Source organism: Cynocephalus volans, chromosome 1 (genome assembly GCF_027409185.1).
Source record: "Cynocephalus volans isolate mCynVol1 chromosome 1, mCynVol1.pri, whole genome shotgun sequence".
NCBI classification, from domain to species: Eukaryota; Metazoa; Chordata; class Mammalia; order Dermoptera; family Cynocephalidae; genus Cynocephalus; species Cynocephalus volans.
This window is the reverse complement of record NC_084460.1, coordinates 135,927,339-135,939,159: the sequence shown is the minus strand read 5'-3', so window position 1 is coordinate 135,939,159 and position 11,821 is coordinate 135,927,339. Positions and strand designations below refer to the sequence as shown.

Below are 11,821 nucleotides of genomic sequence, written 5' to 3'. Positions count from 1 at the left end.
CTATTTTTTTCCTTTACTGCCTTGTAAGTTGCACATTCTTCTACAGTTCTTTTACTGGTTAACCACAAAATTATGACATACATTGTTGATTCTCAAAAACTTATATTAATTGATATTTTATCCTCTTCATGGGCATGAAAGGAACTTAGACTTCTTTTGGATACCTCTGGTCCTTTTAGCCCCTTCTAAACTCTTAAGCCATTATTAGGTTCTTTAATTCTGTCTTTAATTCATACTTTAAATATGAATGTCAGTGTGTTTAATTTGTATCTAAAAGGTCTGTATTTTAAACTTTATTATTATTATTGCCATTAGTCTGTTTATTACTTATTTTTAAAAGACATTCATTCAGTGCCATGATTAGTCTATTACATTTAGCAATCAACAGCATGGCTGCAAAAAAAAAAAAAAAAAATCTATATTAAAACTCTTTGTTGGAATGCTTTATACTTTCCACAGAACAGAAACTGAAATAACCTGTTATACAATTAGTCACTAATACGGTCCTTGAGTTTCTTGCCCATAACATATGAGTATTGACTAAGACATGTCTTCTTTGTAGCAGCTACGCCCTACCATCAAGGTTCTTAGCTGAGTTCACAAATCTGTTGTAACCTGTACCTTCCCTGTTAATTCTCTGGCTCCTCTCTTCTGCTAAGCTTTGTTTATTGGCAGGAATTAAAACCTCTGCCACTACCATAACTACTCCTGCTTCTGGAACTGCCATAACCACCTTGGTTTTGTGGTTTAGCAAAGTATTGGCCCCTGCCACCATAGGGGCCAGAGCTTCTGCCTCCTAAATTTCCTTCCTTCAGGTGTCCAAAATTTGAAGATTGATTGTGGTATTTGCCAAAATCACTGTAGCTTCCATCCCTTCAAAATTGTTTTCACCATTACCAAATCCATAATAGTCATCCCACCACCACTATATCCACCAACCACCATGGCTGCCACCAAAGCCACCATGACCACTAAAGTTTCTTCCACTACCAAAGTTGTCATTCCCACCAAAACCACCTCCCATGACCACCACCAAAGTTTTCAGAACCACTTTGACCTCTTTGATGGATGAAGCAGCAGCCAACTGTTTTTTTCCACAGGGCTTTCCTTACCTTACATTTGTGGCCATTCACAGGGTGGTATTTCTGAATGACAGTCTTATCTATGGAGTCAGGCTCATGGAAGGTTACCAAAGAGAAGCCCCTCTTCCTGCCACTGCCTCGGTTAATTGTGATGTCAGTCATGTTAATTTTCCCATACTGTTCAAAATAATCTCTTAGGTGATGTTCTTCATGGTCTTCTTGAATGCCACCAGCAGAGATCTTTCTCACAGTTCAGCGAGCCTCTGATCTCGGCGAATCTTCTCTGGAGACAGCCCTCTGTGGTTGCCCAACTCTTGCATCCACTTGCGTGCTTTGCATTCATGGCGGCATCCGCCTCCTCCACAGCTGCGTGCCCGACAAACCCCAGCCCCGGGAGCACTGTCTGCATCTCTCATTATCACACCGTCCGTGAGCGTTCCCCACTGCTCAGAATGGCTCAGACTCCCATCAGTTGCTGCAAAGCTCAGCCCTCCGATGAGGAGCTCCCGCAGCTGTTCAGGCTCTCGAGGAGACTGAGGTAGACACGGCTGCAGGGGAGGGAGGCTTTGACGACGCCCCCGGCAGCCTCGGCCGCGGAGAGCCAGGCCGCTCGGTCATTCGCCGCATTCCTTCATGGGTTTGAGTTTGTACCTGGAATCATTTTCCTTCTGCCTGAAAAACACGCCTTTAGTATTTCTTTTAATGCAGATGTACTGGTTACAAATTCTGTTTTGTCTGTCTTATTTCACTTTATTCGTGAAATATAGTTTTGGTATAGTTTCGGGTTGGAGTTATAATTTGGGAGTTAAAATTTTGGGTTGGGTATTATTTTCTTTTAGCACCTTAAAGATATTATTCTCTTTTAGCTTTTATTACCTCTGTTTAAAAGTCAGCTGTTTGCCTAATTGTTGCTCTTTTGAAGGCAACCTGCCTTTTTTGTTCATCCTGATGGCTTTAAAATTTTGTTTTTCTTTGGTTTTTAACGTTTTACTATGAGGTACCTGGATGTTTATCCTGTCCGGGTTTTATAGGGCTTAATCCGAATCTGTGAATTAATATCTTTGTTTTGGAAAATTCTCCTCCATTATTTCTTCAAGTAATTTATGCATTTTTTTCCTTTTCCTAGATTTTCACTTAAACTTCTGCTGCACCTTCTCACTGTATCCTCTGTTTCTTACCTTCCTTTCTAATTTTCATTCTTTTGTTTCTCTTTGCTTCACTCTGGATAGTTCCTTCTGACCAATTAATATGCAGGCTACTGATTCTCTTGAACTGTGGAATCAGCAGTTAAATCCATCTATTCAGTTGTTGCTACTTTCAGTTATTATGTCTCAGTTCTTGTAGTTTCTGTTTGGTTCTTTGTTATGGTTTTCAGTTCTCTGCCAAAGTTCTCTGTCTTATCCTGTCTCCTTGAACAAAATAAGCATGGTTATTTTAGAGTCTGTGTCTAAACGCTCTAACATCTGAAGTGCTTATGAGTTTTAAGTTATTTGTCTGACTGTTTTCTTGTCTCTGAGTGCCTGGTTATTTTTTATTGTGTGTCAGACATTGCATTTGCAAGAATATTGTTGAAATAATTTTCAGCTTGGGATAATATGTTCTTACAGAGAAGATATTATTTATTTTATTTTGCTAGTCATCTGGGGGCATTAATACTCCAAGGTCACCTTAATCTAACTTCATCTACACAGCACGTAGGAGAGTACCAACACCAACGCTACAGGAGATGTGATGGTGATGCCTCTTTTGAATGATACTAAAGCCTAAGAAGCAGCACTTCCTATAGTAAGTGGGGAGATACACAATCAGGTTTTAATATGATCTGTGCAGCTATTTATTTAATATTTAATATATTTCAGGCAATATTTTATTGTTTTCCAAATATTATTAAGGTAATTCTTATAACAATGATTCTGAAGTGGATATTCTTACCCCTGCATTACGGATATCAAACTGAGGCAGGCAGGAGTTAGGTAACTTGACCAATGGTACACAGCTTTAAATGGAAGACCTCAGCTTTGAATCCACGTAGTCTGGTTCTAGAGTCTCTGATCTTAACTGATATGGTAGAGTGATAACATTTTTCAGGGGGAAAAAAATGCAGATTATCATTTATGCCCATTTCTCTGAGCTCTCAGCTCAGTTCCTTGTTGCTCTGAACGTACTGAACAAAAGGCAAAAACTATTAATAGGATTATTTAATTTGAGTTTTTTCAGGGGCAAGTTTTGTGAATGGTGACTAGGCTAATGTAAAGAAGTTGATCTGGTAAGAGATGATGCTGTTGAAGTGAATTTACACTTTGGGTACTATATTATTCTGGGAAATTTTGGAATTTTGTGGGGGAATAGTTAGGAGTGGCGATTTTTTACTTTGTCTAGTGATTATACATTTAAAAACGCATTATCTAGGTGTCACTTTGGTAGTGGTACTTGGAAGTTTAGTAAAAAATTCACAATAGTATTTGTTATGTAGGGAAGGAGTCTCACAGAGAGAGAGAGATCCCAATTTGTGTTAATCATTGTTGCATTTCAGAACTGGGAAGAGGCAGTGTCGTGGGTTAAGTGCGGGGTCACTAAGGACTCCTTTGCACTGAGATCAGCAAGTATGAAGAAATTGCATCTTAGAACTCAGAATTTTTGCTTAATTCATGCATGGGATTTCTTTATTGTGTTTCCCTTCACAATGACTGCTCAGGCTGCTTCAGCATGAACAGTTGGCTCAGTACCCAGAGAGTTTGATTAGCTAAGTCAGGAAGCAAAAAGCCATACGCAGGAGAGAAAATTTATCCTGGAATAAATGTAGATCATTTAGTCAAATTGCTATATTGTCAGCATGTTAAGATTTCCCTGGAGGAAAATGTTATAGGAGCTTTCTTAGAAGCACAAGTAACCAGAACTTATTTTCCAAGGAACCTCAAAAGCATGACCTAACATGTGATTCAGGATCAGCAAACATGACCTTGGAGGGAAAGAAGCCATAAAAAAAATGACCAGAGCGAGGCACGGAACTGATCCTACAGAGGGTTTCTGTGAGTCAGAATTCTTGGTTGCCAGTGAAAAAAAAATCAAATTCAGACAAGCTAATCACAGAATCAAGGTGGGGAGAGGAGGAAAGAGGAATGAATTACTGTCTTTGGCTTGACTATGTTGCATATTACTATATATTCACAATTGCTGGAGTTAGAGAGAGGGCCAAAATGTTTCCATCAGTCTAAATGTACTTTGAAGGCTCTGAACTTAAAAAGGGGAAAAAAATGTATTGGTTCGTGATATTGGGAACACCAGTCATAGCACTAATTCACTCTTGGCTGGATTCAGAGGCTAGAAAAACACCATGTGCTTCTCCCATGTTGCAGGGAAAAGGGACACAGGCATCTTCACTCTTTCTAGTTTAGTCAGGTCTAGGGCAGGTGTTTATTATCTACAGCTGCATAACAAATTACTCTAAAACTCAGTAGCTTAACACAACAAACATCTCACACGGTTTCTGAGAGGAATCTGGGAGCAGCTTGGCTGGATGATCTGGCTTGGGGTTTCTCTGGAGTTGCAGTTAAGGTACTGGCCAGGGCTGCAGCTATCTGAAGGGGATGGAGAACTGCTTCCAAGCTCAATTGTGTGGCTGTTTGTAGGAGGTGTCAGTTCCTTGCCATGTGGGTCTCTCCACAGGGCTGCTCACACAAAGTGGCAGCTGACTTCCCCAAGAGTGAATGATCAGAGAATGAAAAAAACCAAAATGGAAGCCATAGTGTCTTTTATAACCTACTCTCAGAAGTGACATACAATAATTTGTTGTATTCTACTGGTCACACAGATCAACCCTGGTACAGTGTGGAAAGGACTGCAAAAAGGTTTGAATACCAGGAGGTGGGAATGGTCATTGAGGGCTGTTTTAGAGGTTGGCCACTGCAGGCGCTGTGGTAGACTGTTCTCGAAAATGGCCCCAGGATTCTCACCCCCCGTGTGTACTTGCAAAGTAATCCTGCTGATGAAGCCAGTTGCAAAGTAAGGCAAATCATAACTAAAGCCAAAATGTCTCATTATTTTAGTTATACTAAAGTTTCCATTTATACTGTCAGAGCTAAGGCTCCAAACCCATTGTACAGACTGGGTCACCAGACCCTTCACACACAGGTCCATGCTAGGTAATTGGGAAAGATTCCAGGAGTTGTGGGCAGATGACATGAGCTCAGTCCTCAGCTGCCTCAGCAGCAGCAGCTCACAGATCCGGCAACAGCCTTGCAGAGGGTCAGGGGGGCACTAGCAGCAGCAGCCTCCAGCAGCAGTAGTGGCCTCCCCATATCCCCCTCCCCCCATTGGGGGGCATCCCGGGGAGGGGAGGCGCAGAGGATCAGAGCCACTCATCCTTATACTTAAGTCCACAACCCAGGACACCTGGATGCACATGTGCAATTACATTAGACGATAACAGGGAACACCTGAGCACATGTGCCTATTTACATCAAATGCTTGGCAAGATTCTGAACATCTGAGGGGCCCTGGCCATTCTTCCTATATTTTCCCAACAGTACTTTCTTAATTCCCTCCCCTCAAACGTGGGCTGGGCCTGTCAATATGACTGGATAGTCATGCCTTCATGAGGTTACATTGTATGACAAAGGTGAAGGGATTTTGCAGATGTAATTAAGATCTCCTATCAATTGACTTTGGATTAACCAAATGGGAGATTATTTTGGGTAGGTCTGACCTAATCCAGTGAGTCCTTTAACAGAGGGTCAGGGACTTAAAGCAGTGGTCTCCTGATGGCCTTGCAGAAGCACAGTGCCGTGTTGAGGAATGGGGGGCATCTCTAGTTACTGAGGGCCTCAGTGCTACAGCTGCAAGGAGCAATTCTGCCACCAACCAGTGAGCTTCCAATGGGACCCTCAGCCTCAGACTAGATTGGAGCCCTGACTGATGCCTTGATTGCAAGCCTGGTGAAATCCCGAACAGAAGACCCAGCTAAGCTGTGCCCAAACTCCTGACCCACAGAGACTGTGGAGTGACAAATGTATGTGGTTTTAAGCTGTTAAATTTATGGGAATGTAGTACCCCCTTATTCGTAGTTTCCTTTTCTGCCATTTCAGTTACCTGCAGTCAACTGTGGTTCAAAAATATTAAATGGAAAATTCCAGGAATAAATTATTCATACATTAAAGTTGCATGCTGTCCTGAGTAGTATGATGAAATCTCACACTGTGTCACCCCGTCCTGCCCGGGACCTGAATCATCCCTTTGTCCAGCATATTCATGTGGTATGTATATGTGACCTTATACGTTAGTCATTTCATAGCCATCTGGGTTATCAGATCAACTTTGGTGATATCACAGTGCTGGTGTTCAAGTAACCCTTGTTTTAATTTTATAACGGTACATTGTTATAATAGTTCTATTTTATTGTTAATTATTGTTGTTAACCTCTTACTGTGCCTAATTAATAAATTAAACTTTATCATAGGTATGTATGTATAGGAAAAAACAGTGTATATAGAGTTTGGTACTGTCTGTGGTTTCAGGCTCCACTGGGGTCTTGTAATGTATCACCTACAGATAAGGCGGGAGCGGGGGCTATGGTATTTTGTTATTTAGCAAAGAAAACTAATATAGGTGCTGTTGGGAAAATATAGGAAAATGGTCAGGGCCCCGCAAATGTTCAGAATCTTGCCAAGTATTTGATGTAAATATGCATGTGTGCCAGGTGTTCCTTGGGTATTGTCTAATGTAATTGCACATGTGCACCCAGGTGTCCTGGGTTGTAGACTTAAGTATAAAGGACTAGTGGCTCTGATCCACAGCGCCCCCCCCCCATGCCCCTGCTGGGGCCACGAGGAAGCTGCTACTGATGCTGGTGGCTGTTGCATGCAAGCTGTTGCTGCCAGGGTCTCCAGGACCCTCTGAGAAGCTGCTGCTAGCTGCTGCTGCTACTATTGCGGACTGAGCTCATGTCATCTGCCAACAGCTTCTGGGATCTTTTCGCAATTACCTAGTGTGGACCTGTGCGTGAGGGGTCTGGTGACTCAGTCTGTACAATGGGTTTGAAGGGTCTGTGAGCTCTAGTAGCGTAGCTATTGCCTCAACCTGATAACTGGCGTAGTCGTGTAGCTTTACAGGTACGTACTTGTGAAAAGTAAGATTAGGTGAGTGTAATCTCTGTTGATCTCTCCTCAAATTGTGAATTGTGGGAGGAAAGAAAGGTGCTATTAGAGGGACCAGGGAGATAGCAAAGGCTGCTAGGCAATCCAAACTATACCTATCACAGTTTATTAAAGATTTTCAAGCCTGCAGACCCTAGCCATTTCAAGGATGTAAATCATTGAGCAAATAATACTATCCACTAAATTCTAAAATATTCTCAAGATGTGATCTGTATGCAACCTGTAATGAAATACAGACTCCTAGGACTCCTGGGGTGAATTGACTTAGTCTTTGTATATTTTAGGTGAATTGAGTTGGTCTTTTTATATTTTAGGACTATGTATTATTTTTATTTATCATTTCATAGTTTTATTTTGAATATTTTTAAAATGAAAAAGTTGAAGGGAACAACAGTGAACATTTGTCTTCCTTTCATCAGGATTCACCAGTTGTTAACATTTTACTGTAATTTCTTTACTTATATATATTTTTGAATATGATTTTATTGCTGAACCATTTGAAAGCAAGTTTCATGGGTCATGACACCTCACCCCTAAGTACATTAGTACATATCTCTAGCTAAGAAGAACAGAAAAACCATGGACTATTCTGCTTTAGAGATGCTAAAGAATGAAGAAAACATTGATAACCAAATGAAACATCATCCTTGATTAGATCTTCAATTAAGAAATTGTTACAAGACTTCTCAAGCTGATGTGCATACGACAGAGACAGAAAACGGTGGGGTCATCTCAGCTGGGGACCAGGTGCAAAGATGTCAGGCTTCTACAGTAGGGTTTAGAACGTTTGGCTTCTACAGGAATTGTACTGCATTCTACTCCTGTGCTTCCTGAAGCTGGTTCACACGGCCCTTCCTTGAATTGTGTGAGTAGCTTTCCTCAAAAATCTTTGTGTTGCTGCTTATTCTGGGTTCCTTTCTGTTGCAACCAAAAAAAAAAACCAAAACCCCTAAATAATACTGATAGTGGGTTGCATACAACAGACACCCACTGAAAGGGAATATTTGGAATTAGCCTTTGGACCTTGCTGGGATGAAAGGTAGTAAGGCTCCCTTCTGTATTCCGGTGCAGAAATGTAAAAGCTCCCAGTAAGTGGTGGCCAAACGGCTAATCGATCACCTCCAGGCAACTGGGCATCTCTTCAGGGTGAAGCTCTGGGTATCTGGGTAGCTGTTGCCAAAATGAAGAGAATGAAGGCTGATGAGGCAACTGGCCCCACAAATTATGTAGCTGGTTTTGGCTCAAAGTCACTTACCATCAAGTAGAGATGACATGATTCAAGCCTAGGCAATCTTACACCATAGTCTTGGTTCTTAACTACTTCTTTATGCTCTCTTGCCAAATGCAGCAAAGTCTCCTTTATATGAAAAGAAGCTAATGCAACGATCCTCACAATAGAGGTTCCAAATTTAGCAAATAAGAATATAAGATTCCCAGTTAAATCTGAATTTCAGATAAACAATGATTTGTTCTAGTATGAATATGTCCTAAATATGGCATAGGACACACTTATATTAAAACATTATTAATTTATCTGAATTCAACCGGACAGCTTGAATTTAATCTGGCAACCCTACACGGCCCAACCCCATATCTGTCTTGTTGTTGTTGTTGTTTTTTCTTTCAGTAACAAAAAAATTAAATTCAACACATACATACCTCAGAGGGTACAGGGGACAATCATTGCTAATAGTACTCACCAGGTAGTCTGTACTCAATGATCTAGTCTAGGGAGCCAGCTTTAATTTCAAGTTTAATGGCATGGTGAGTGCAATCCATTGCTAAATGCTGTCCTAGCCTAGTTGACATTGAATTCTTTCCCCTTTTTTATGCTGGGGCCTTTCTGGTTCACAAAGACTGTAAGAACTGTCTTCAAAATATTGGCTTGGAAATACATGTATGTGTGTGTGTGTCTGACCCTCCTACCTAGAAGAATCTTTTTTCCCATGAGAAATAGGTTGCTGAGGCAGGCTGCAGAATCCTTTAGAAAGGCACAATAAAAATGAGATCCCTAAACTAAAAGAGTTAGGAGGATTCACACTGAAGGCAAGTGATTGCAGACTCCACGTGAGTTTCATCGTAAATCCAAAGGCAGTGCCGCAATCAGGGCTCATGAAATCATCAGATAAGCAGAAATCTCTGGCTCAAATTAAACATGGGATCTTTGGGAATTAAATAGATGAGCCAGCCTTTAAGGTCTGTGCTTTATTTTTACTTTTTAATGTAAAACAAAAACAAAACCTTTTATTCTCCAAGTATCATCAGTGTTGTATAATGGCCAAACTGAGAAACTGGGTGGGAATAAGATTTGAATATGCACGTGCACATCTTTCAATTCTTTGAAAATAGCCTAGAATGTGGTATTTATTCTGATCAACTATTTTGAAAGTATGGGGTAAACAAATAGCTGCCAGTTGGCCCTGATACTGTGATAGTGTTTTTAAAGAGGTCAGCAAGCTAACGTGGAGATTTTGAAAGTTGCCAGGGATAGACATTCCTACTAGATATTCAGAGAAAAATGTGTTAATTTTAGTCCCAGGGGACTAGTGTGAATCAACTTAGCTGACCCTTAGGTAGTCTATCTAGGGCAATGGTGTCTCCATCAGGTATTTATAACAGAGGGGATTTAACGCAGGGAAGAGGGTGATAGAGGAGCTGGGAAATAAAATAGAAGATGGTGAAGTCACTTCCATGCTGGAAAGAAATGCCATGGGATCCCAGGGGTGAGGTCACCTTGTGGAAGCTGGAACCTTGGTAGGTCTGCTGTCAGGAGCTTCAGTCGTGGAAAAGATGGAGTTGGTGCCAGAAGAGCTACCCAGCATGTCTGTCTGAGTCAGGTGGTGATTCCCACTGCAACTGCTGTTCCATGTGTTGTCTCTTCACTGGAGCAAATTAACGCAGTGACTAAGGCCGATCCAAATATTGAAGGATGCATATGGCAAATCCTGATAGGGGAAGTGCAATAAAAGCTCCTAGGTTTTGGAAAAAGTCTTTGTTCTCTTTAATAAGTGATGATTCTTTTCAGAAATTATATCCAAGTGAATCAGATAGCACATAGTTCATGAAGATGCTTGAGTTTTAGATTCTATGATCAGGGATCCATGATCCACAACAAGGTAGGAACAAAGTTGAATGTGCCGGTAGCATTGCACCAAGCCCCAAAGGAACAAATAAGCTGCATGAGTAGGTGCTTACATGCCCACTGAGCCTGCCATGCTGCTGCTCCATCCCCAACCTGTGCTTGTGGCCTCATGGGGAGTTCTTTTAATATTGTGTGGAGTACAAAGGATGGCTTTTCAGAATAACAACTGCCACCAACTGTAAATAAATTTTGTAGCCTTAGAACCCCTGGCAGGGCTGACTCTGAAGGACAATTGTTGGGAAAATAGAATGATTTAATTAGGCCCTCTCTCCTTGGGCTGGTTGAGGGTAGTGTGGTGCATTCTTTGTAAACAAGTTGTGTGTGAGTGGAGTTAGTGCACCTGCTCGGCACCGCCACCTTGACTGGAGTTTACTGCCTCAGGTGTCCACCATGCATGCAGCTGTGCTTTCCAAACTATGGCTTCCAAGGACCTGTTTGCCAGCTACCTAGCTCATAGGCCTGTGTGTAAGGGGTCTGGTGACCCAGCCTGGTGTGTGAGGGGTCTGGTGACCCAGCCTGGCATGTGAAGGGTTTGTGACGCAGTCTGGACAACTGGCATAGTCATGTAGCTTTACGATTGGCCTCATGAACAGGATAAAAGTAGCCAGATAACTGGTGTGGTCAAGTAGCTCTACAACAACAGAGAAGGGAAAACGTCCAGTTAGGTAGGATGTTGAGGACTGCATCTCACTGTAACTTTGCTGGATGAAAATGAAGACTAAAGTCAGGCTTGGTACCAGTTCTTGAACATGTTGGTCAAGGACATAGAAGAAGGCTGACTGGAGGAATGAGGAAGTGGATGTGCACATGGAACACTCAGAATGGGTCCAGAGCATGAGACCGTTCAGGAGCCCATTGAGCAAGCATGAAAGGGGGAACTGAGTTGACCTGACTACATTAACGCCTACTCATGAGATTGAGAACCTCTTCTGCAGTGGGGTATTTCTGATGAGCATTCAAATGGAACATGAATAAGGTAGCCATGAGAGTAGGGACAGAGGCTTATACAGACTCTACCACACAGCCTTTCCCTCATCAAAGCAGACCATGCTACTCCCATGCCGAGTGCTTGATTTGTCAGCCCACATCTAGAGACCAGCCACATCTCTGATATGGCACCATGCCTAGCAAACACAAGTCAGCACCTTGTTGGATTATACTGAATTTCTCCCATTATGGAAGGGAACAGTATTCTCTTTTCCTTTCTCCTGGCCATGCCTTTGCCAGAACTGCTAACTGCAGACTTTGTGAATGGTATATGTACCGTCACACCCCAAATTGGCTGTGAAGAGAATTCCTTGATCAGAACAAAGGATGAAGGCAATGTACTAATTCAAATGTTTCAATTTACTGTTTTATGTTCCCTGTTAATTAAGCAGTTAGCCTTATGACATGTTGGAATGGTCCCCAAAGATGTAGCACTCAGTCTCACAGGGCATCTTCTG

At 41.8% G+C, this 11,821-nt stretch overlaps 1 pseudogene; it reads right to left on the bottom strand.

The window, feature by feature from the left end:
- Positions 1-925: 925 nt before the first annotated feature.
- On the bottom strand, positions 926-10,056 carry LOC134390381 (heterogeneous nuclear ribonucleoprotein A1-like 3; annotated as a pseudogene).
- Positions 10,057-11,821: the final 1,765 nt, after the last annotated feature.